Raw genomic sequence first — 24,177 nt, forward strand, 5'->3', positions numbered from 1 at the left:
GATATCTGGCATATTCCCCTGTTCTGCCAGATATCTCAAGAATCTGGATATTGTGGGTTGTTCGTTTTTTGTTTGTTTGAAGAGAGGGAATGGGTGGGGATTTTTTTGACTTTTTTTTTAATAGAAGGTTTTGGCAGACTGCCTTTTTATTTTTTTTTCTTTCCATCAGAAAAATGCCATTTCTCATCTGGGAACAAGGGAGCAAGGTTTCTCTTTACTAATTAGGCTACTCCCATAAGTAACTATAAACCATAATTGTTTGACTTCCAAATGAGTTCTAAGGAACTTCTCTCCTTCTTGACCAATGAGCAGGAGATGACAGCACACGTGAGTGCAGAGAATCCAATTTACCAGAGATGTGGTTTGTTTAATCCAATTTGTAGTTAAAAATTGAATTAAGGCGTGGGCACTAAAAATATATTTTTAGGAAAATATCTCCTTTTTCTTACAGGATGAATATATAATACCCTTTTTGCTTGGTAGAATTGATGAGATTTTGGCTACAGAAAAAACACATTCTTTGAATCTCTACAGATGCCAGAAATGTCTGTCTTGATAATGTCAAAGACAAGGAATGGCACTATCTTCCCTCTACATCCATCCATGTAGCTGGAATAATTTACAGGTCAGAGTTCTGGTAAATAAAATATTTTAATATCCATCTATTAAGAAAAAAGCACCCCTTTCTAGAAGAAAAATACAAGATAGTTTCCACTTTCAGTAAATATTTCCTTTGATCTCCATGCAGACAGCGCCTGTGGTCTGGACTGAAAATTAACAGTAAGTGTAGGAGTAATACTTTCAACTTGCCTTTTCCAAAGTGAGACATAGCTGGATGGGATTGGGATTTTTTTTTCTTCATTACAGTGTGGTTTTGTATACTGAATAAACATCATCACTTGTCTGTAATGAGGTTACGGAGGTCATGATCTGTAAAACACCCAGAAACCTAAAAAACAAGACCAAAAATAATCCTCCCCTTTCCCCAAAAATCCATGAAAAAATGAAAGTCTGCGTTAAAAAAAAATACATCATTAAAATATTTTCTCTCAGAATAAAGACTGGAAGATTGTTTAGAGAAATATTCAGAATTCTATTACTTCTGCTATGCTTCATCTTTAAAATGCTTTCTGTGACTGATTAAGTTCCTTTGACAGAAATGCTTATTTCAACACTTAACGTGTCAGATGAGAAATTCCTACGTATGGCGAACCTTCATCCTTTATAAAAAATATAGTAGTGGACCTTAATACTGTGCTACTATTAAAATCATAGTGATTGCACATGAAAAGGTCATGCTCATTTTCTAAGCTTTCCCTGTAGAAAACATACATTTCTACTGTATCTGCACTATAACTTTCAGGCTGCATTCACTACCATTTGCTGAGCTGTGTGGATATAATCTTCCTTTTTGTTTACTTGTCAACAATATTAATGCTTTCTATTTTCAACACTACTTTCTTCCTACTCTGAAGATATGTCAACAGGCAAAAAAGTACACTTAGTACTTAAATATGTAATGCAGCTTCATCCTTAGGCATATTTGTCATCATGCAAAGGTTAAAAATTTACCCTTATTTCATAAATATTTCATCAATATTTTCTATATGCTAACTAAATTGTGCATAGTACATTTCTCATTTTTAAGACAAATATAAAATTTATTATAAATAGGCACACGGGTTCTAGAAATATTTTCCAGCTGCTTCTTTCCCATTTTTTCCATGCTTCAAAGGACCCCAGAATTTGGTGCTTGTAAACTAGGTAACCCCAGAAATGCTGAAAGGTCACTCTGGTAAAGAACAGTCATTGTAGGGTGCAAAGAAAACCAAAAACCATTAGTTTGATAGCTTATTTGTAGTGCTCCTCTATAAGCCTAAAAATATTTCACACAAGCTAAGTTAGAAGTTTCCATTAATCACTGTCAGCAGCTAAAGCCAATTCCCCTAACACACCATTAATTTATGCAATGTACCCCACTTTGTTCAGGAACATGGTGTTTCACGACATTAGACAGAAGTTTTTATATATTTATTTTAAAGACTAATTCAAGCTCAGAATTTTGCTATATTCCTTTACAACCTCACTATTTCACTGCTGGCAATACCATCCATAACCCAGAAATACCAACAGACTCTGGTTTGGCAAGGTCCCCATCTTTACTAGATCTTTATCAAATAACATTACAAGAAGTTGAAACTCTTGGCAACATCTTTTGGATCTCTTGGGAATTTTAGCACTTCCCAATCAAAGGTCCAGATAGCTGACACACCATAATGCTTCAGGGCTATTTCTTGAACTGTGATACCTCACAGAACATGATACTGGCATTTGGGCACAATGTCTTTTTTTGATATTTAAGATTGACACTTGCTGCAATTACCCTTTCCGCAAGATTCTGCTCCAGAGATGCGCAGCCTCTCAAATTACTGACAGTCCTGCCACAAACCTGACTTTGTTCTCTTAACCAACTACTCCCCATGGCATTTCATTAAAGAGATATTTTGACTGAAAGCAATCCTGCCAAATACCTTTCTGCTCATAAATTGGCTTGTCGTTCCACTTCTGGCTGTCTTTGCTGAATGACATACAAATTTGGAGCTAATCCAATTAACAAGTGGAGCAATTAATATCACAAACTATCTTCATGCTAACTTTATGAGACAAAGGGTTAAACTTTTTCCGGTGACACGAGATCTAAACAGTATATTAACAATTCTTGCATTCATGCAGCCTTCTCTACCACCAAGTCTCTTCCAGCATCTTAAAAGCTGCGAGCTGGAGCCAGCCACTGTTTCCCATGGAGTCCCTCTGAGAACTTGAGATTTTTGCATCAAAACTCAGGTCAGGACCTATCTGTATGGAACAGAGATACTATCTTCATCTGCCTTAGGATGTAGCATGCATTTAACAAGTTACAGTAACAAGAAAGGACCAGCTTAAGTCAACAGAGCTGAAATTTTTAGTTCTGTTGGTGTGGTCAGTTCTAAAAAACAAAGTTGGGCAAACGTCTATGCCACTTCTTGAAGTTTCACTATTTCAGCCCTTGAGAAGAGTTGAGGATGAGTTCATCATCAGCCCAATATGTTTAATACTAGAATTGTCCTATATTCTGAGAATGGTCCAAACTACAAAACAAGTTTTCTCCCACCAACTTTTCTGGAAGCTACCATCAAGTACAATAATAGTTGTGATAATTTTCCATAAAAAAGATTTCTGATTATTGAAATGTCTTTCCAGGGCAATTTTGTGCTTGCTTTGCTCCTACAATAAGTGCTAGGAAAAAAAAAATAGCTCCCTGTAGAGGAGAAACTGTGTCATTCCCACCTTTTAAAAGTAAGTCTTTCCAGGATCAAAGCAGAACCAAGTAAAAGCTTTAGAAAAACAGTACTGTTTTACATCAGGGCTGAATTTAGCTTCAACTCCTTGGCTAAGACTTCCAAAAGTAGCAAAAGAAACTGAAAAAACAAGGACAACATAAGGTCACTACAATGGAAGAAAAATAACCGATGGAAGTTTAGGGTTTTTTTCCTCCCCAGATGCTCAAAAGTTCAGTGAAAATGCTAATTTTAACTATATGGTAAGAAACAAGGAATATAAGAAGGCAGTGGTTTAACAGAACCATGTTTGAGCAGAGATAGGAGGACAAACTCTCAAGAAAATCAGCAAAAACAAACAAAAAAGAATCATTACACCAGTTGGCTGCCCTAACTGTGCCTCCACTCACTCCTGCCCTTAGTTAAAGTATCACTTCTAAATAGGTTATTTTCCTAATTCATCCCAGCCAACATGCGATGTGTTCAGATGGTGAAATTTCTTGGTAAATACAGGAAAGATGTTTTTTGGGAGAGCACTTACTTCTGTCACAAATTCCAAGTCCTAAACTATTAGCACCACACCAAACAAATTACTACATCCCGGGATATGGATTTATGCTTGACCACTTGATGCCAGTTGACACACTTGTTAAAAGTACTCGGTAGGTATCCAATGACCTATTGCATGTCCTGAAATGCATTCCTGCTGACAATCAGTCTGCATTTCATCACATTGCCAAATGCGATAGGCAAAGTGTGGTTTATTTACCGTAGAGACGTTCTCTCACTTTCACATGTTCCTAGAACAAATAGTATGTCTGTACTTTTTAACATTAAATATTTGGGCTTGACTATTTCCTTTCATTCTGCCTGGATTTCCATTCAGGACTGGAAATGCCAAATCCTAGCTTAGTCTCACAGACAGTTGTGGGTGGGATCAGAAGTGAAACTGCTTGAAATCTCAGAAAGGTGGAAAAACAGTTTACACTACTCATTCTGGGATTGCTCCCTACAGTGTTACATACAGTCAAGAACACACTGACTTGTCCAGCATATTCTTGCAAACCCCTGCTAATGCAGTTTCCCTTGCTTTGTGGCTACAGTCATTCTTGCCTTAAAACATCCAGAGGTCTTCAATCGTTTTCTAGCCATCATCTTCCATTAGGAAATGAGATCTAAAAGGTATATGGTACTCTTCCTTAGCCACAGATTATATAAACTGCAAAAGTATTTGAAAGCTTTTTCAAAGACTTCTGTGTGGTCTTCATCACACCCTTACTGATATCATCATTGTGTAGCATCATGAGACTCCTGCAATATCACAAGTCTCCCCTCAGAGCTTAATAGGGGCATCCACCTACCTGTGGCCACATCACAAGTCTCCTTTGTATTTCCTTGTGTCATCTTTGTTTAATCTGTGTGTTCTAGATATGATATGGCAAGCATATGGCTGCTTGCCTACTGGATTTGCATCTTGGCAATGCTTTTGAATGTGTTATGCATCCCGTGTAAAAATAAGATCTAAATCAAAACTTAAAACAGTCATGTTCTGAAAAGACAGTACAGAAATCAGAAAAACACACCTTTGGGTATAGAACACTTAGCACCAATGTAATAGAAAGATGAACTCCAGTTCATCGGTGGACAAATCCTGCTGCCTTTGCACAGTTAGTCCCCCAGGCTAGAACAGTACTATGACAGACCATAAGTCAGATCTTAATCATTTCATCCCCTTTTTCAGAGGTGCACGACTGGTGGGATCAGAGCACACCAACTGGGACATGCCATTTGATCTCTTCTATTTTCTAAAGCTTGAGGCTTAAAGGGAACCTTAGACCATTGGCTATATCTCAGTAAATTCTCTTAATGCTGAGGCCAACCAAGAAGGAGCAGCTCACATGTACATTAATCATCTTACCATCTAATACAGGAGGACCACTTTCAAACCACTTATTGGGAATGGTCCCCAGCCTGTGCCACTTTCAGACCTGTGGCTAGGAACCAGCTGGATCAGCACTGTCTGTTAAGAGCCAGAGGCATGTTATTTTAACACAACATAGAAGATCACATACCAGTATTCAAATAATAGCATGGGAAAACCCTCCAAGAACCAACCACAAATAAAACTGATTATACATATTTAAAACTAATTGGTTCTCATTTTCCTTTACAGATTGAGGTCTTATGGGCTGTCATGGCATGACATTTTATTCAGATCTAAAACCTGTGGATTCTTTATCCAATTTTCAGTATTTTTGTGGGATGCAGAATCTTGAACTATACCCACCAGCTTATCATCAGCCCAACAATATTTGGTACAGAGAACAAAAATCAAATTCTACTCATTTAATAAATTATACATTCTTCTTTTTACTGTATTGCATTGGAACATATACTTAGTTGCTCATGCTTTCTGACCACAGCACAGGATTCACAACCAGGAGGGAATAGTAAAGAAATACTAATGATAAAGAAACAGCAGAAGCAATACCTAACAATTTTTGGCTATATATTCAGAAAGAAACAGAACAATAGAACCTATTAGTCATTTGACAAACCTTCTATTATTTTGCCCAGGATGGATAACAGGTTAATTTTTATTTATTTTTTTTTAACCATTACCTGCTCTACTTGAAAACTAGCAAAATGTTTACATTCTTCCTGACTTCTGGAACTCCACTAGTACACCAGTATATAAACACATCCCATTTTGGGAGTCTTTTTCTATTGGCCACAGAACACAAATTCAAAGCCTGTGTGTATCAAACAACCAATGTTTCTCCTCCCTGTCCAGAAACAGAGCTATGCCACTGTGCTGTCAGTCATAAAAAAAAAGACTTTTTAAAACATTCTTATTGTCATTTTACATGGCTTTATATCAGATGCTTTAGTGGCTGTTATCAAATTTATAAACTTCATAACTTCAGAACTATCAATTGTTGTTAGTGTCCCTTTTTCTATTCGTTATAAATTGCTTTATTTCTAATCTCTGCTTTCACTTCAACACTGAGCCAAAAAAGGCTTTTTCTTATTTATTTATTTTTCTTGGCTGTAGAGTCACAGATTTGGGGCTATCTCGTGTACCTTTATTTCATAAGAACCCTCAATTTTCAGCCAGACTTCTCATGCTCTTACACCTTTGTGGAGATATCATCACATTCATCCCTTTTGCTGCGTATAAAGTTTGCCTCAGGTTTTAGTGGTTTTCCTTACAGGATCCTTTCTTAAGAATAAATGTCATCAGGTTTGGAGGTTTTGTTCTGGAGATTTCATTTTTTTATTTTTGTCTTCAGAATAACCTGATTAGTACCACTACTTACTGCTACCTATCCCCAGTGCTAGGAGTGCCACCAGCTGAGCATCTGCATCACCCTTCTGCCATCTCAACTACTTTATTTACTGCCAAGCCATTACAAAACCTTACTGATTACCTAAAACCAGACTAACACCTAGGACTATAGGCAAGTTTAGATGTGGCAATATCCTGTCAATGGCCCACCTTTAAAATAAAACTGGCATGCCAATGCCAAGCTTGAATTACTAATGAAAAGTTGACTCTTTCTGCACCTTTAGTATTTATGAAATATCCAGCAACGATACCTCTAAATTCAAGCTACGTGAAAGTCCAAAGGAAAACCGGGTTCTCTGGAGCCCAGGATGTATTACATTTCCAAACAGCTCCTATCTCTCTAAGGAGAAGGATTCTGGTTTTGAGCACTTTTGAGCAGCAGTGTTGTTGGTGGGCACCCTGAAATCCAGATCAGAATTTTGAATTGTAAGACCTTCAATTTTTCAAGTCACTTAGAAGAAAGTGGACAATTATCGATTTTATGAGGCCCTTGGGAAAAGTTCAGAAATTGTGAGGTTATATTTGAAAATTGTTTGCAAACAGAAAAGGTGCCTTAAATTGCCTCTTCAGTTCACAGAAATAATAGGTTTCAGCAGAGTTAAGATGCTAGGAGTTTTAGAAGTGTCACTGGGAAAAAAAATAATGGAAAGTGCTCAAAATGTTGGTACATCCTTGTAGCTTAGAGTGCAGTATATGCCTATTGTTACTTCTATGCACTAATTACAGTGAAAGGAAAAGGGCAACAATAAATAAAAACCAGATGGGGAAATGTCATCCAGTTAATCCAACTCTGTATCCTTCTAATTCACAGGAAACATTTTATTTCTGGGTCACAATGGCTAGTGCCACAGCACATTTTATATGCTGGGAGTTTTTACAGTAGAGGGAGTTCTTACATTACATCTTCTCCTGACATTTTCTGACAGATTTTTTTTTTTTTTAACCTATAACAGAGCATGTGTAGCATACATACATGCACAAGAATATAAAACTAGACCAGATTATTTACTTTGCAACTTAAGAAGTATCAAGTTCACAGGGCCTGTTCATGATTCATATTACTGTATCTCCCATGAAAACTCTAAGTGAGAGGAACAAAAAAATTAACACAATCACATCTTCTCAGGACTCACAAGGGGACTGATTCAAAAATGCTCATTAGCCAAGTTTCCTGTAACCTTTACCTTCTGTCTGTAAGACTTAGCAACCTAAGTAACTTCATCTTAATGTTATTTTGTTTTGTATGACATCAGTTCAGATTTGTAAATAAAAAACCTTGAAAAATACAATCCAGCCCATGCAGTATGTATAACACATCCAAACCCAATCGTCATTGCTCAAACTCCAAACCTCACAACTGTTTACCAGGAAGAAAAGCTGTTGTGACAATGAGTGGCATGATACCCGCAGAAGTACAGCCACCACTTCATCACATAACACAGAGCATCATGCTCCTTCCACCTGCTCCCCCACTAATAAATCTGCCTTTTATTTTTTAACCCGTTTGAACAAGACTGTCTACTAAAGAGACAGAAGAAATGAAGAGTCCAACCCAGGTTTCATTCCCCACCATGCTACTACTGTTGGTTTCTCTGAAAGACCAACAGATTCCTGCAAAAACCTGCAGATACATTGAGAAAGGGAAGTCAGGTCCCAGATGTTACCCTGCAGCTTGCACAAGCCCCTTATAGACCTTGCCTTAATGCTCCAGGGCTGGTGGTAATGACTTTTTGGACCATTAGCATTTATGTTTCTCCTGGCACACTGCTAAGAGCTTCCTGAAGGAGCAAGCCAGAAAAAGGGTTGGGAGTGGGAAGGCAATGTTTGGAAGTCAGGAACTCAGCCTAACCAGAATTTCACAGATCAAGTAAAAGGCTCTACTTCAGTTTTGCAACTTGATCTCTGATGAATCTCAAACATCTGTTGCAAAAATATGTTCACCTAAGTTGTTTTTTTTGTTTTGTTTTGTTTTTGTTTTTTAATAAATTTGTTCGTATCACACACACATTTTAGCACTGTAAAAGACATATTAGAATGCAGATATTAAGTAGGATTTCATGCAGTTCAAAAGATGCCTCTATCTGCCAATATATAATTAACTCAATATCAGTATCTTCAATTTAGCAAAACTAGCAGGAACAATAAGTATTTTGGGTGTCAGAGACACCGTTTTATACATATACCCAAGGAAAGCTACATACATACACCTAAATCAACATCACTCATCATAATATTGACAACAGCTATTTTAGAGCACCATTCTAGAATCTGAGAATTCACAGTCCTTTTGCAAACATTAAGGAGCAGAGGGCAATAAAACACCTGCTGGAGTTAGCAGGAGATGGTAAGAGACTTGCTTGGGACAGACAGCAACGCTGTGCAAGCAGCAAAAGCAGATAACTTTTCACTCGTACTCATCAGCATGACTCGCCTTCCTCTCAAAACTGTGCTAACGGGATGTACTGGGAAGAAAGGACACACATTCTGCTAGACTACAGCAAATACTACATTTTCTTTACCTCCCTTTGGAAAAACAGAAAACAGAATATACTCTGGGAGTTTTGTAGGGTGTTTTTAATTTTATACCTTCCTTAGAAATAGTTAAGATTTACATGATAAAGGACTGAGGTGCCAAGGTTAATGAACTCCAGCCCAGAATTCCTGCTAAGAACTACCAACAAGAGAAACATATTTGAAATTATTTTGAGCATAGTAGCTTCCTTATTTCATTTCTCCAAAACATTCCAATTCTTCTGTCCTCAAGCCTTATAAATTCTGTCCTTGGATCAAGCACAGCAAAACTGCAGATCTACTAGCTTGTGATCCAATAAAAATCAACCCCCAAGACCCCTTCCAAAATGACTTGCTCAGTCTCCAAATTCCCTTTTTGATGGCAAGAGTAGATTATATTTAGCTCATGTTCCATTAAAAATTGCCTGTCTTTAAACAAGGTGCTGGTTTTTTTATTTTTATTATTCTTTCTGTCTTCAGTTATATAAGACTTCACTGCTGTCTTCACTATGATAACACTCCAACAGTCCAAAAAAATATATTTCAGGTGTTCAACATGAAGGAGGTTGTGTGAGTTTAACCTTCCTTGGGATCCTTGTGAGCTTTTTGTATTTAATACTTGTTTTATCTGAAGCCTGTGGAGGTTCTAAAATATTAGAAGACACACTTTCTGAGAACTACCTTTCTAGTAGCCTGAAGATATAGCCTTGATGTTGGGCAACAAAGTTATTCTCTGTAATCCCCTTGATGTTGTAAATGAAAAAGAGGATGGAGCTAACACCATCTGAACTTTGGGCAAACCATTTGCTGAAAAGCACCATCAAAGAATCAAGCCCGGCCAAAAAAAAAAAAGAAAAACTTTAAAAAAGAAAAAAAGCCAAAGCATACACAAAATGAAATTGGTGCAAATTAACTTCATTGTATTTGGAGACTCATACAAAACAAAACCCACCACAGTCTATAAAGGAAAGTCAGAGAACACAAGGATTGAAGTTGTAGCTTCACAGTAGCCATCTTTTAACAGCTTTCCTTTTTCAACACTTTAACCTAAAAAAAAAAAACTTCCCATTGTTATGCCCCTATTCAACCTTCATTCGAAGTCATTCACTATGCATTAATTACCACTTTCTTCAATGCACCGGGAAGCTCCCAAACATGCTCCTGTTTTCAAAGAGGCACACTTCCATGCCTAAGCTTTTTATATGCAGAGCCTGCTGAATTTTTTTCCTCAGCATACTTTGAGATTCCCCTAAATTTTGCATACTGTAACTGTTCAGAAAGGGGGGAGGGGGCACGAAAAGACAAAAGGCTGATTTCATGCTTCCAGAACAGTTGTTTGCATCTCTTTCATTTTTCTTTCCAGCTGTGAGAGGCAGCAGAAGGTTCTTTAGCAGGTGTCCTGCCTGCCCTATGGTAATTTTTAACTTTACTTCACTTTCTTTTATGTCTGTTGCATTTGTAGAGACATTTTCTCTCCCCTCAGTGCCGTATTGCTGTTTTTCCTTTTTTTTTTTCCTTTAAACAAAATATCTGAATTTCCTATATTATATCATTCTGTTCAGCTGTGAACTCAGATTACAAAATTGAACAAGGGAGAAATGTTGAGAAGACCCAATATTTACAATAAAATCTCAGCTGTTTCCTATTCATTCCCCAGACTTTCATCACTACTAATCTGCACAAGTACCACACAGACACAACTGACAACTCGACAGACAAAACCATCTCTGACACCAAAACTGAGTATCCATATCCTTAACCTTAAAGATAACCTCTCTCCTGCTAGTCAGTGTCCCAGTCTCTACATGTCAGCAGTTGTAAGGACTCCTATGGGCTGAATGCGAGAATGAAATTAAACATTCATATAAATCTTTGCAAGGTTACACAAAAAGAAACGATTGACTTAAATGATCATAAGCGTAATTTTCTATTATAAAGAAAAATCTCTCTTTTCCAAGGCAAAATTGATTTTGGTTGTCTCTACTGATTTTGATTTTATTTGCAAAGCCTGTACATGTGACAAAACATCATGTAAATAAAAGAAAAGAAACAGGAGGTTAAGTGAAGCACAGAACTACAAACCACTTGAAGAAATTCAAACACCTCCATCAGAGGGAGATGTTTTCAGATTTTAAAGAAGAAAAGCACTAAAAGGCAAAGGCCTACATATCTTCAGCATACTATGTTCTGCTCTTATATTGCAAACACACAAGCAGATAATTTTAATAAATTGTATTTTGATTAAAAGCACATTTAATTGTAGATTTATTCTGCATATTTTACTCTAATATGTATAAACTAAACAACAGAGGACTTAAAGTTAAGAAGGACCGTTATTGATTTTATATAGGTTAAAAGGTCACTGCCATCTCCATAGCTTTATGGTCACGGTAGTTTGAATAATCACATCACAGTGTGAGTGCTGACAGGAGTGAGTCCTGTCCTCATCCCTCATAAAAGACCTCATTCACTGAAAATCATACAGGTGATTTTTTAACAGATACTGATGCATTTTAATTATTTTCAGTATTGTGCAAACATGTATTACTGCTTTTGCTGCTACAGTCAGTAGGTACTGTAGGATCAATAAAGCATCTATTTCAATTATTGTGAGGAGATTAATACTGAAGATTTTTTCATTTAACTACCTCTCCCTTGGACTTATGCAATAATAAAAGTCTAGCACAGTATAACTTATCTACAGCACAAATATTTTATTTTAAAGGGTAAGATTCATGATAAGTCTCTGCCATTTAAAGTTTTTGTTTGTTTGTTTTGTTTTGTTTTTTAACCAGTCAACCTTTTCAACATTTTAGCTTCTGGATTATTAATTCAAAAATCACACTAAGTTTCCAGTTTAATTATGTGACATTATACAACGACAACCTGCTGCTTAAAAAATATATATATTTCTTACCTTCTTCCTGCAGGGAAAGTTGCATCCATGAAAGAATAAAACAGGAAGTAGGTGGTAAGACAGGTCTGTGAAAAGTTGTCTTTCTGCTGAAGGGAGAAAAAAAAAGTTCCTGCTCAATCAGCACTGTTCAAGTGAAAGGAAACATCTATACGAGAAAATATTTCTAAGATGGAAATATTTATAACTATTTTTTAATTATTCTTTTTAATACTACCCAATGGAAAAAAGTTAATTGTTTCACTTATTTATTTTTTTTTTATAATAGCTTGATATGCACCTTACTGAAATTGGTATTTTTTTTTTTCCATTTTCATAAAGCAATTAAATGCATTTTAAAATGTAAAGCTTAGCCCTCCTACAGAAAAGTGCTGGAGATCCCCTTTTTCCTGATCTGGTTTTGCAAGTATGCCCAAAAGTTTTCACGTGATTTTGCTTCCTGTGCTACAAATGCATACCCACATCTAGCTCCTGGTTTTAAATTTAGAACTAGCGAAGCAGAGAGGACACATGGCCAATGGTCTTCACAGCCCTCCTGCAGGATCAGACCCACTGGATGAACCCACAGCCCTTCTGCACACAATGCCAGGGACATCATTTCTCCTGAGTGCAGCCGTCTGTGAGCAAACGTGAAAGCTGCAGGGTTAATCCCTTGAAGACAGTTAAATTTACAGGTCACGGCTTGCAAAATCACGATCTAGTTCTGTATCTGCTATCAGACTATGCAAATTATATTTTATAGCAAGCTCAACAGATTTAAAACAACAATGAGAACAGCCTCTTTGTTTCTCGATTACGCAGCACTCAGCATAATAGCATTCTGGTTCTGAGCTAGGATTTCTAGGTGTTACAGTAACATAAACAATTTGTATTATTTCATAATTCTAGGATGTCTTCCATGTCTGAGGAAATCCCTGTGCTGCTGACTGACACATGGTGGAACACTGCACCAGGGAAGGAGCCTCTCTATAGTCCTGTTCCTTCTAGCTGGTCTCAGCATTAGATATTCTGACTTACATAGATCTTTAGGTTAATATAACGTGGCCATTTGAATGCACCCAAGAGCTGACTTTACTGTTCACGTATTGTATTTTACAATCTTTCATAGTCTGAAGAATGCCACTGCTGCTTGAAGAATGAAAATTACTCAGCATGGGAGAGAAGAAACCCACACCATTACACTGTGGACCACTTCACCTCATTTGTTATATTTTCCCCTAATAGTTCAATCCCAAATAAAATTCTTCAAGGCAAGATAACCATGTACCCTATGTGTACAATGAACCCTGATATAAGCTGCTGAGTTTCGGTAAGCCATTCAATTTTATCACAGTGTTTGGAAGGTTGATGTTCTCCTATAGTCACAGCTATCAGAAACCATGGTTTCAACCTTTGTTTTAAAAGAGGTTCTAGCTATCCAGTTTTCCAGGAAAAGGTTGAATAGCTAGATGATCCTACAGACTATAAACAAAGTTAAAAAAAAAGTCCTAAACTGAAAATATATGCTATTTTACACCAGAGATAGAGTCCCACTGGAAAAATACTTCAGCACATGGACTTAGCAGTCCTGGGGGCAGACACAGCTCGCAATCAGCAGGCAGGACCAGAGGATCTCTGGCTGCGGGGTAGGCACATGCCCAGGAGCCAGTGATTGTCCCCAGGTCACGTGCTGAAAGCTGTCACTGCTTTCCTATGGTCCTATAGCTCCAACCAGCTTCCGTATGGGCAAGGCAGAGAGCATGCATGTATTGGATGGGGCAGAACTGAACATTTCAAGGGATAACAAAGAAAACAAATTCAAAAGAAAGTGACCTAAGTTACCTGGAAACCCAAATTTCCTTTTCTCTCCCATCCACCCCTTTCAACTTCAGTGTTTTCCTGATAGTTTGCATTAGATCCTGGAGCACTTTCTAACTCAAGCAAATATATAACCAGAAAGATTGTATACTATTCAATTTCTTAAACCAAACCAAATAAGAATGCATTCCCATTATAAATACAAAGGGTACATTCAAAAAATAAGTATGTGGGGAACTCTTCTTATGAGAAACAAGGCAATACGTACAGACAAAAGGTCTTCTGGCAGCCTTTCACTATTATTTCCACTAATGTATACTTAGACAAATTATAGACCACCACAGAACACACTTCAGGCTGCATGGTGCAAGCGCTTTTCATGAAGAGCAACCAAAGGGCCTATTAAAACCGAACATTTAACTAATTTGAAAAATAGATCTATATTTGGTTTATGTTTTGGTACAGAAGGTAAAACAGCTTCTGCTGTTTTCATTACACTGTTGATCTTAAAGAGAGGGGTAATTAGGGAATGTTGTGAATCTGCTTGTGCATTTGGTTACAAATAACTAAAAAAAACACAAGTAAATTGAATAATCTGATACCTTACATAGAGCCAGAACAACAGCCCTGTTCTACAGATGTTCTGGAAAGCTGTGCCTACGAATCCTCACCCAAGAGTAATGGTGTTGGGTGGTCATGAATGGCCCAAATATCCAACTAGGTGAGTGGCAGTGTCTTAGTGATGACAACAGGATTATTGGGCTGGTGTTCTTCAGAGCGCACAGAGAAAAAAAATGGTAAGAAACTGCAGTCTAACCATCACAATTTAAAGAGACATTCTTCCCCTCCAGGTACATTGCAACCATTCCCTTTCTCTGTATTGACAGCTGCAATCCTTTTAAGCCAGCTCTTTCCAGAGAACCCAAGATCTAACTTGAGCTTTCAGGCTGTAGCCTGTGTTTTAAGGACACAGGTCATCTTTGAAAAATTGAGAAAGTGTCCCTCTTTAAATTATCAAGCCAAATTTGTGCACATGAGGATCAAGAAAAGGTTGAAGCTTCTGCTTCAGATAAAATATTTGTGGCTTCCACCTGAACCTCAGCAGTCATTTGTCACCCTGGGAGCACCATGCAAAAAAGAGTTGGCTCTGTGCAGCACAGACTACCAGCATCATGATTGGCAATCCCTAGGGGTAGCATTTGTCTGTTACTTCCCCTCTGAATTGCTGCTGTTTGCTTTGCTGAAACCCTTTTTTAATGCTGTTGTAGTGCATGCAGAAGATGATGCAGACATCTACACACACGTAGAGTGACAAGATTCAACACATGCCCATTACTTGTTAAAGAACTTGTCAAGAATTAAAAGCATTGATGCACACCAGTTGTGTGCATGTATTTACAGATTTAAAATCATAAGCCAGGGTCTAAAAAAAGTCTGTATATAGCACAAAGACAACAAACACAAGTAAATTTGTTCAATGCAGTATCATACTTAGTTTGCAAGGCTAGAACCTAAAAGACTTCAGCATAGAGCTCTGCTGCTGAACTTATTCACCAGCACCCACCTGAACTAAAAGTACCAAAGCTTCTGGGAAGGTAATTTTCAAGGCTGGGAGTTGTAAATCCTTATTTTGTTCCATTAAATCAGTCTCTTGAGCCTCTCCAACTGAAACTGGAAATCATTTGGGGCAGGGACTCCCTAGCTACATTTTTGTTGTCCAGCACAAAATTGTGTGGTATTTCCGAGGCACTTTCTTAGAGAGTAAAGAAGGCAAACATGCCGAGCGCTTGCTCATGTTTACAAAACAAATCATGAACTTCTAACTTCCTTTTAATTTTCCCTGCAAATTCTCTTTATAATCATACTTACTAAACACAAGTTTTTCTGTTTATTTTATTTTTAATAAATTAAGTCAAATAGGAATGCTGTAAACGATGACATTTAAACTGTGTGGCCCAATGCCACGCCTGTCTTTTATCCATCCTTTTATGTTGTGCTACCTATCTTCAGTACAGCTGTGGCCCCATCACCACAAGGTCTCAACTTTCTGATGTATTTAGTATACAACTTTTTTCATATGAAACATGATAGTACATTATTCCCCTTATAGGTTTCTTTTTTTTCTTTTTTTTTTCCTTTTTTATTTTTTATTTTTTTAATACAGAAAGGAAACAAAGACTAATTCACCTGACCAAAGTTCGTATGACATTTGGTGACAAAGCAGGAATTCAGTCCAAAAATCTGCAATTAACAACCATTCTGTTCCATGTAATTTGTAGTTTTCAGGCTTTATTCCTGCCACAGCCCTTAGATATTTATCTCTCAACATGTTTACACACCAAATGCATTGATTTTTAAAAGCCTATTTTCTTTCTCTCTTGAAGTCATTGCATTTTATTTCAGGCTTTCGTACCTGAAATATCTGCACAGCACACGAAACATTTTATAAGCTTCAATGTGGGTAGAAGAAAAACTCAGCACATCCAGAGATGTAAATTTGTTATTGTGGTCAATTACACAAGTATTAAGAGAATTGAGAGTAAACACTCATCTTGTGTTAATTGCAACTGATTAAGGAGTAGTAAGCACCAACAAACCCCACGAGCCTGACTGCGTTAATTGTGTGCTTATTTTCACCTGTAACCCATTACTACTTTTCTCATCATTAAAAGAGAAAAATTCCCTGAATAAACGAGAACAATTTTCATTCCCTGAATTAGAAGAGACAATAAGGTGAGCATCACATGCCAAAAGCATAACCAAATACAGCAAGTGCTTTTAAAGAGCGTTATTGGAAAACACAATATGAAGCAGCGATCATAGAGAACAGTAACACACACTGAGATCCAAGTGACACATAACCACTGTACCCTGTCAAAACTCAGGACTACGTAACTCAGGACTGTTAATAGCTAATTGTGTTTCACCTCTAGCTCAAAAAGGCAAGTAAAGCCTCTTGCTTTTGGAAGAAAAAAATGTAAAATTGCTCTGAAAAACCTGCACCAAAAAAGACATATACTATATGATCCGGTGATACTTCTGTTACAGCTGGGAGTATTGATCTCAATTACATGTGATCTTAAAGACAAAAAATGGCCTACACCATCAATAAAACCAACCTGTTGAGAGAAGTGCCAGCTCTTCTTACAGCTGGCTTTATAACTGGATTTAAAACTTAGTTTTTAAGTCCAGTTACGAGAAAAATCAAATCTCCTAATGCTAAAAGATACTGTTTTGTGTGATAAAGTGTATAATACAGAGTGTAGAATTTTATCCATTTAATCCAATACTGACGTGAAGAAACATTCCCTGGATCACACGTCTTCCAACACTGAAGATGAAAAAGCCAGATTTTCTCTTGGGATTTTATACAAAAAATTAACTGTCCATGCTACTGAAAACAGGAACCTCCCTTCTAACACAGGTATTTATCCCATTACTTTTGTCTGTTGTAACAACTTTACTCACTAGATTGTCCAAACCCCCACCATTCCCACAACATTAATCACTACTTGAAGCACAAACACAATTCTGCTGCTCTTGGCTTTATTGAGATGCTCATTGGGGGATCTGCATGTTGGTAAGTCTCAAACTGTTGCACTCCAGTGAGGGTTTGTCAGAGGATTTCTTTCAGTCTCTCTCAGATACTATGTTCTTCCTCTGAAAAGGTGACCACACACCCAATCACATCTTGATCTTCTTCCTAATAAACTAAACAGACTGTGTTCTAAGGCTTGGAATATTTTGGTAGCTTTTTTCCTGCCCTCTCTCTCTCTCCAGTTTTCAAGACCCCAGTCACCAGCACCAGTGGCAATATTTTAGCATCTCCCCCAACACCATGCACTGTAATACACTTCTGTCAACTAGCCTGGTAGGTCATCTTCCATATTGTGCTTTCCCATATTACTTCTGAACTTGCCTCTGCAAAACACTTTTATCACTTTATTCATGAGTGTTGAGGGGAAACTGCATGCCTCCCTTTAGTTCTTTTTTTTTTTTTTTTGCACTTTATATCTCTTTTGTTTGTTTTAAAATCTCTGTATTGAAAAGATTATTACTTGGCATTCCAACGTCATCAAAAGTTCTTTTCATTTGTGAATAAAAAGATACTTTCTGTACCCCCTACCAGTAACCACAGTTTCTTAGAAGATTTTTGTCCAAATAAGACTGAAATATATGAATGTGTATTCAAAAAAAAAATTTAAATAACTTTCTAAGTTTTTCTCCACACCTTTTTATTGACTCTTATTCAAAGAAAAAGAAACCTCTTGAGTATTTTCAAGGGTAGTTGCCCTTGAAAGACTTTTTTTCTTTGCAGGTTAGTTGACATGAAGGTTTCTTCACAATCCAATCTGCTTTGTATTGCTTTCAAGACTTGATGACTGGGATTGTCTGTTCAGAAAACCAATTGGTTTACTGAAACAAAAGACTGTAATTTCCACATTTTCCAGTACGGCAGTTTAACTCCTCCTTTGTCTGTTAAGCTCTATGAGCCCAATCAAATTAAATTAAACAACTAGTCAAACCTGCTGTGATATAAAATATAGAAAAGTCATTTTTGTCACCAGTGCTCAGCCCCAGAGACACTTAGCAGAAAATATAACCATGCTGACCAGTACCTTAGCCATAAAATCCCTTTTGTTAAGGCTTTGGTTCAATATTAGGTCATCACTCACCCATCAATGCAACTCTTTCCCAACAAGTTTCATGTTCTGAGGATAACACACTCAGCACTGCTTTCCTGACAGTACTTAAGAATCATAATTATTCACCAATTTCCAGTCTCAGATCCAGAATTGAGGATGTGCCATATTTTTGTTGTTTCTACAAAACTTGGTACCATGGCCCATGTCTGAAAATCACAACATAAATAAATCATACCTCAAAGCTTAAAATAAATAAATAAAACAACCTGAGACTCACTTGGCGATCCAAAGACTTGCCTCATTGGCACCTCAACAATTCTTCAAGGACTCAGTCCTGTGCTAATACATCAGTGCTTGTCCTAGAAGGCTATATTCTCATTCAAGACAAAATCCTACTACAAACAGCCATCAAATGAACAGCATGAACAAATTGTGGTTCTCCAGGTCTGACAAACATGGAACTCCAGTTCCACATACCACTGCCCTGCCAAGGCCATAACCTCTTTGCAACAGCCCAGATAAAGCCACCCAAAAATGTGCTAGGCACTTTTCCTTAATTTTAGAGACAGGCATAAATGTCAGAGTTACAAAATTTTCCAGCTGAAGAAAAGGGAATAGATTTGTCATGAAAACTATTTTTTCCTCTTTTTTAATCCACTTAGCTGCCCATCTCTACTACAAATAAACCCCCTAGCACTTTTCAGCCAATACAATTTTATCAGGTCTGTAACATAACCCACTATCACTGCCTCTTGCATCCGCCAAAAAAGAGCTTGAGAACTACTAACTACTAACTACTAACTACAGCTACCTAAAATCCTTTGTGTTCAGTTATTCAAGGTACCCACCCACCGGCTAGCCCAGCAGAGCTGCCTCTCTCAGTTTGAGGAAAGGGGCCAAGGCAGGGCTGGCCATTTTCCCTCATAAAGTGAACTTTGCCATTGAACGGAATGTTGTAAACAAAGTAGATATGTAAAGTAGCTCATTGCATGATTTTCATGAAGGCCTAATACACAAAATTTTTTTCGTGTTCTTGATTACCTCTGAAACATGTCTCAAATTCTAGTTCTATGGGAAGGAGAAAGAGGTAGAAATTTACAGGTCCCAGGTCATATCTCCTCATGCTGAGCCTTGCCTCCCTGCTTCAGTCTTCTCCCAAGCCATTACTCGCTGCTTTGGGGGGAATTCCAGAAGGGCCCATAAGGCACAGACCATTCCCAGGGGCACGGGGCCAAGGATGCCAAACACAGGTGGCTGCCCACTTTGCTACTGCTTATTCTTTATCCAGCAGTTACTGAGGCTTTTGCAAAAAGGTCATCCTTCTTGGGAAACACCGTCAAAGAATTATACCTACAAAAGTCCGGTGCAGCGGTATAAATATTACAATGGGGTAAGAAGTACTCAAAACATGAATTGGATTCAGAGGTTTAAAGGCTATTTCCCCATGGCAATGAAAATGTTTGTTTAAATCTCCTTAGAGCTGGAGGCTGAAAGTCCCTGGCTATAAGCAAATACGCATGTGTATATGCACACACATACACAATTATTTTCACATGAATTGTGAATAAGAAAGAAGTACTCTCAGCTTTGTGTAATTCCAGCTGTTGGGAGACTATAGTAAATTCATTTTTAGCACAGGTCTTTTATGCAATATGGTAATTAACGTTCCCTCATAGGAAGGTGTTCTGTTCACAAATTTATTGTTCTGTAGTGATATTGTATATATGCATAGATCTAAAGGAATGCAAATATACTTGAAAGTCTAAACGTATGTCAAGCTGAAGATATGCCATGAAATGGAGCCAAACTTTAAAATTCATCATCTCATTCTGTAAAGAAGAGTCACAAACAAAGTCTTGTTTTCTAGTACATTTTAGATGGCTCTACCAAGGTTACTGCACTAAATCCCTCTTAGCACAACTTTCAAATCCACAAGCTCTTTTGCCAGCTGGTGTGACCCTGGACTGTGCAGAAAGGATGCTGAGCTAGGTCAGCATCAGCAGGGTTGAATGGCCAAGGAAAATTTCAACTCTTAATCCTTTCCTGGTACGGATTCCTGTACCTATCATGTCAGTCACTTAGCTCCTCTCGGTTTGAGTCTCTGCTATGAATAATAATACCTACTTAAGTTGATTTGTTCATTAGCATTTCACATTTTTATTTAGCTGAGAAGGAAAGAGGAGGAAAAAGTGGGTGGAAGAGCGTAAAATTAACTCCCCCCTCCCCCAGCCCTAACACTCATCTCCACCCCCAGCAATGCCTGAGAGAGGCACAAATATCCCAGTGCTCACACAAACGCACAATGGCTGGGAACCTTGAACAATGTTCCTTTCTGAACGGTGACATCTCTGCACAAGCAGTCAAGCTCCACTTCTCCTGTCGGAAAAAGCTGATATTCCCCTCACACAGTACTCACGTGAAACAAGTCAATTATTTGTGCGAGCCCCCCAGAATCATCTCCATAACCCTCTCCAGGACCCTCAGGCCAACCCTTGACACAGGAGCGTAATCGTACAACACCGGAATCAATTACACTTTTGGAGAGAGGGGTGGAAAAAATGACTTTGCAGACCCACCGCAAATTGCTAAGGCTGTCCTCTGGCTCTCTTACTGCTTGAATCCAGGAAGTGCCTCTCAGCTCAATTTTCAATTATGTTCTCATCACAATTTACAACAGACAGTGTGTAATTTATTGCAATTACCTCTTCTGACGTCCCCCCTTTAAAATTTTCAGATAAAGAGACAGACAAAACCTGAAAGTGAGCCAAGCTCACCTGGCCTGCCTGCTGTATGAAGTTGACATTATGGGGAGAAAAAGGTATGCCTGACAAGGCTGTGAAGGAGATACTTTACAGAGTCATGAATGCATGCTGACAACTAAATCAAGCAGAAGAGGAACATAATTGTTGTGGATGCATTCCTTTATTTGTTAATGCATATATACAATATCATAACAACTGAATATTGTGTAAAGGGGTAATAGGGAACACAGACTGTCATTCTGGGTAAAAGACCTGTGGAAAAAATGACTTTACCACAAAGTCATCCAAGCTGATTTGATTCACACTTACCTCTGCTGCAAGTAAACTCTGGGGTTACCTTTTTTTTTTTCTTCTTACAATCAAGATAATGATTTTATCATACAATGATAAAATAATAAAAATTAATGTAGGGATTTTTCAAAGGACAACTGAATATTTTAAAGAAATGCATACAATCATTTTGCTTACTGTAACCTAAATATATGATTTTTTGCAGGTTTGGTTAATTTATAGAAAATAGACATTTGATTTAGTTGCTAGTAGATGGTATTTTTCTCCTATGTTGATACAAAGGCTTTAAGCCAAATTTTATTTTTTGCTCTCTTTGATATTTACAGCTGAAGCACGTTAATCTGAAATGTTTACTTCTGTAATAAATGTATGAGTGCTTTATGGGGTAGGTATTTGAGCAACTAGGTGAGGATAGACACAGGAAGACCACAGCAAAGCACTAAATGGTGTCATCTTTACATTAATAATGACATGTTGTAGTATTCTTCATTCTCCGAGATCTGAAAGTAAAACTGAAAAAAAAATCTGTGCGAAGCACAACTAATACAGTTTCTGGAATGAAATCTGGAGCTGGTAATAAATATTTTGACAGCCCTACATTTTCATTACAAAGAATGACTCAAAATTGGGTCAATTTCCTTGCAATTTCATTGTTACTACAGATTTTCCCATTTCTACAGCATGAAAACTTTCCATTTTTATATTTTCAAAACAAATTTTTTTTTTAACCTTCTTAAATTTGTTTTGTTTGCTTTAAACACTAAACAAAAAAAAATGAAGTTGAAAAACATTTTTTCCCTGAAGGTTTCTTCAAGAGTTCTGAAACTGGGAGTTCTGCTCAAGAACTCAAAAGTCAAAGTGAAATCTCAAAAATTCCCCGTGAAAGAGGGACACCAGGAAAAGTTCTGTTCCACTAAAGTCTGATGGAGTTTTGTCATTGACTTCAGCAAAGTAATGATTGTACAAATTTTATACATTTATAACTTTTTTATATGTGGCTTTAAATATAAATATATTAAAGATCATTTAATGGACTCTGGATATTACCTATTTAAACTGAAAATTATTTATACTGTAATACACCTTTGAATTTGTAGGCAAAACCTTGAACTACGGATCGTGCTGGAGAATTTCTCCCCAGTTTCCCTGGAAGAAAAAAAAAGCCTCAGATATGCACCAAGAACTATGAGGTCTACTAAGACTGTCTTTCCTAGTGAAAGCTACTTTGTGGTGTTTTCAGAGCTCACACTGTGTAAACATCATCTTTAGTAATCCAACTCATCACTGCCTGCTTACTTTTAACCACTAACAATTTTAGAACACAATGCTTATTAAATGACAAAGCCTGAATCACATATATCTGCAGTAAACTATGAAAGGAGTCAGGTGAGCAAGTGCTTAGAGAAAATGTATATTGTACCGTCGATATGACACTTAATAAGAGAGCTCCTCCCCCAGACTACCCAGACAGGTCATAGGAGAGTTGGGAATAAAACCAAGGATGCACAAAGGCATTTGTTTAGCCTTCAGTGTCACGCCAGCAGTCCAGCCAAGAACAGAACCAGGATCTCCCAGCTGAGTACCCACTGTCTTCCTTTGAGTTTAGCCTAGGGTGACTAAAATGATGGTCCTCGTCCCATAGTCACACCAAAGACTTCAAAATCTTCCATCTATGATGTCAGTAGTGAAAATCTGAATCTTAAAAGCTCATGACTCTTCAAATCATCAGTCTGTGATCCGAAGAAATAAGCTCACCTCTACTAAAAGATGCAACACAAAGAACAGACCACAGGAACATCTTAATGCATCTACTTGGAAAATACTTGAGTAAAGCCAAAATTATTTTACAGAAACCTCACAGATTAGGGTGAACACAACCACAGTTTCACACAGATAGCATTCCCGTTGAAAAAGCAAGGAAAATATGGCTACACTGCAACAGAAAGTAAAGGAGTGCATGCCTGTAAAAGTGAAGTACTTCCTTAAGCGTGAGGAACAGTAACAAATAAAACAAACAAAAATCTCATTTTGGCTTAAATGGCAACAGCACCAGGGACTGTAACACAGAAACAGGGCAGCCAAAAAGACAAGCAGGCCACTCTTGTGTGCCGTCACATGAATCAAATGACTGCTTCTAGAAGAGGACTGCTTTATGAAAGAGCTACTCTGCTTAGATTGAAAGAGCTTTAAGAGCAGTGCTAGCTGCGTGCTTCGATAATGATCCAGCACAACAGGATCCAGAGATCTGGACTGAAGCCTTGAGGCATAACATAAATAATCAAGGACAACAATGTATTTTGGATATAAACACGTGGGACCTAAGCCACAGCTCACCAAAGTCAGTGGAAAGGTCTTGACTGTCTTTGGGCAATTTATGGGAACTAGAGATAAGTATCAGCCCTCATTTGAGCTCTACCTCACCACTTGTCATTTACTGCACAACACATTTTGTCTTCTCACCATTAAATATTGAGTGTGTACTCTACCATACCTTCCCTGTGCACTGCAAGCTGCCAATATCAGCACCTACATGATTTATGTTTAAAAAAAGATAAGATTCAGTAAAAACACTTTTTTCCACTAAAATAAA

General features: G+C 37.6%; 1 long non-coding RNA gene across 6 annotated transcripts in view; it reads right to left on the reverse strand.

Moving 5' to 3' along the window:
• The window catches only part of LOC125182285 (uncharacterized), a 371,668-nt gene that overhangs the window by 245,496 nt on the left and 101,995 nt on the right, over positions 1 to 24,177 (reverse strand). For 5 of the 6 annotated variants that reach the window (XR_010833507.1, XR_010833508.1, XR_007161734.2 and 2 more), the window contains one exon: positions 12,095 to 12,180. This is a non-coding gene — a long non-coding RNA (uncharacterized lncRNA). The remainder of the gene's footprint in view (positions 1 to 12,094; positions 12,181 to 24,177) is intronic. The other variant, XR_007161741.2, reaches the window with a different exon arrangement.

The sequence above is a fragment of the Anser cygnoides genome, chromosome 9 (genome assembly GCF_040182565.1).
Source record: "Anser cygnoides isolate HZ-2024a breed goose chromosome 9, Taihu_goose_T2T_genome, whole genome shotgun sequence".
Lineage (NCBI taxonomy): Eukaryota > Metazoa > Chordata > Aves > Anseriformes > Anatidae > Anser > Anser cygnoides.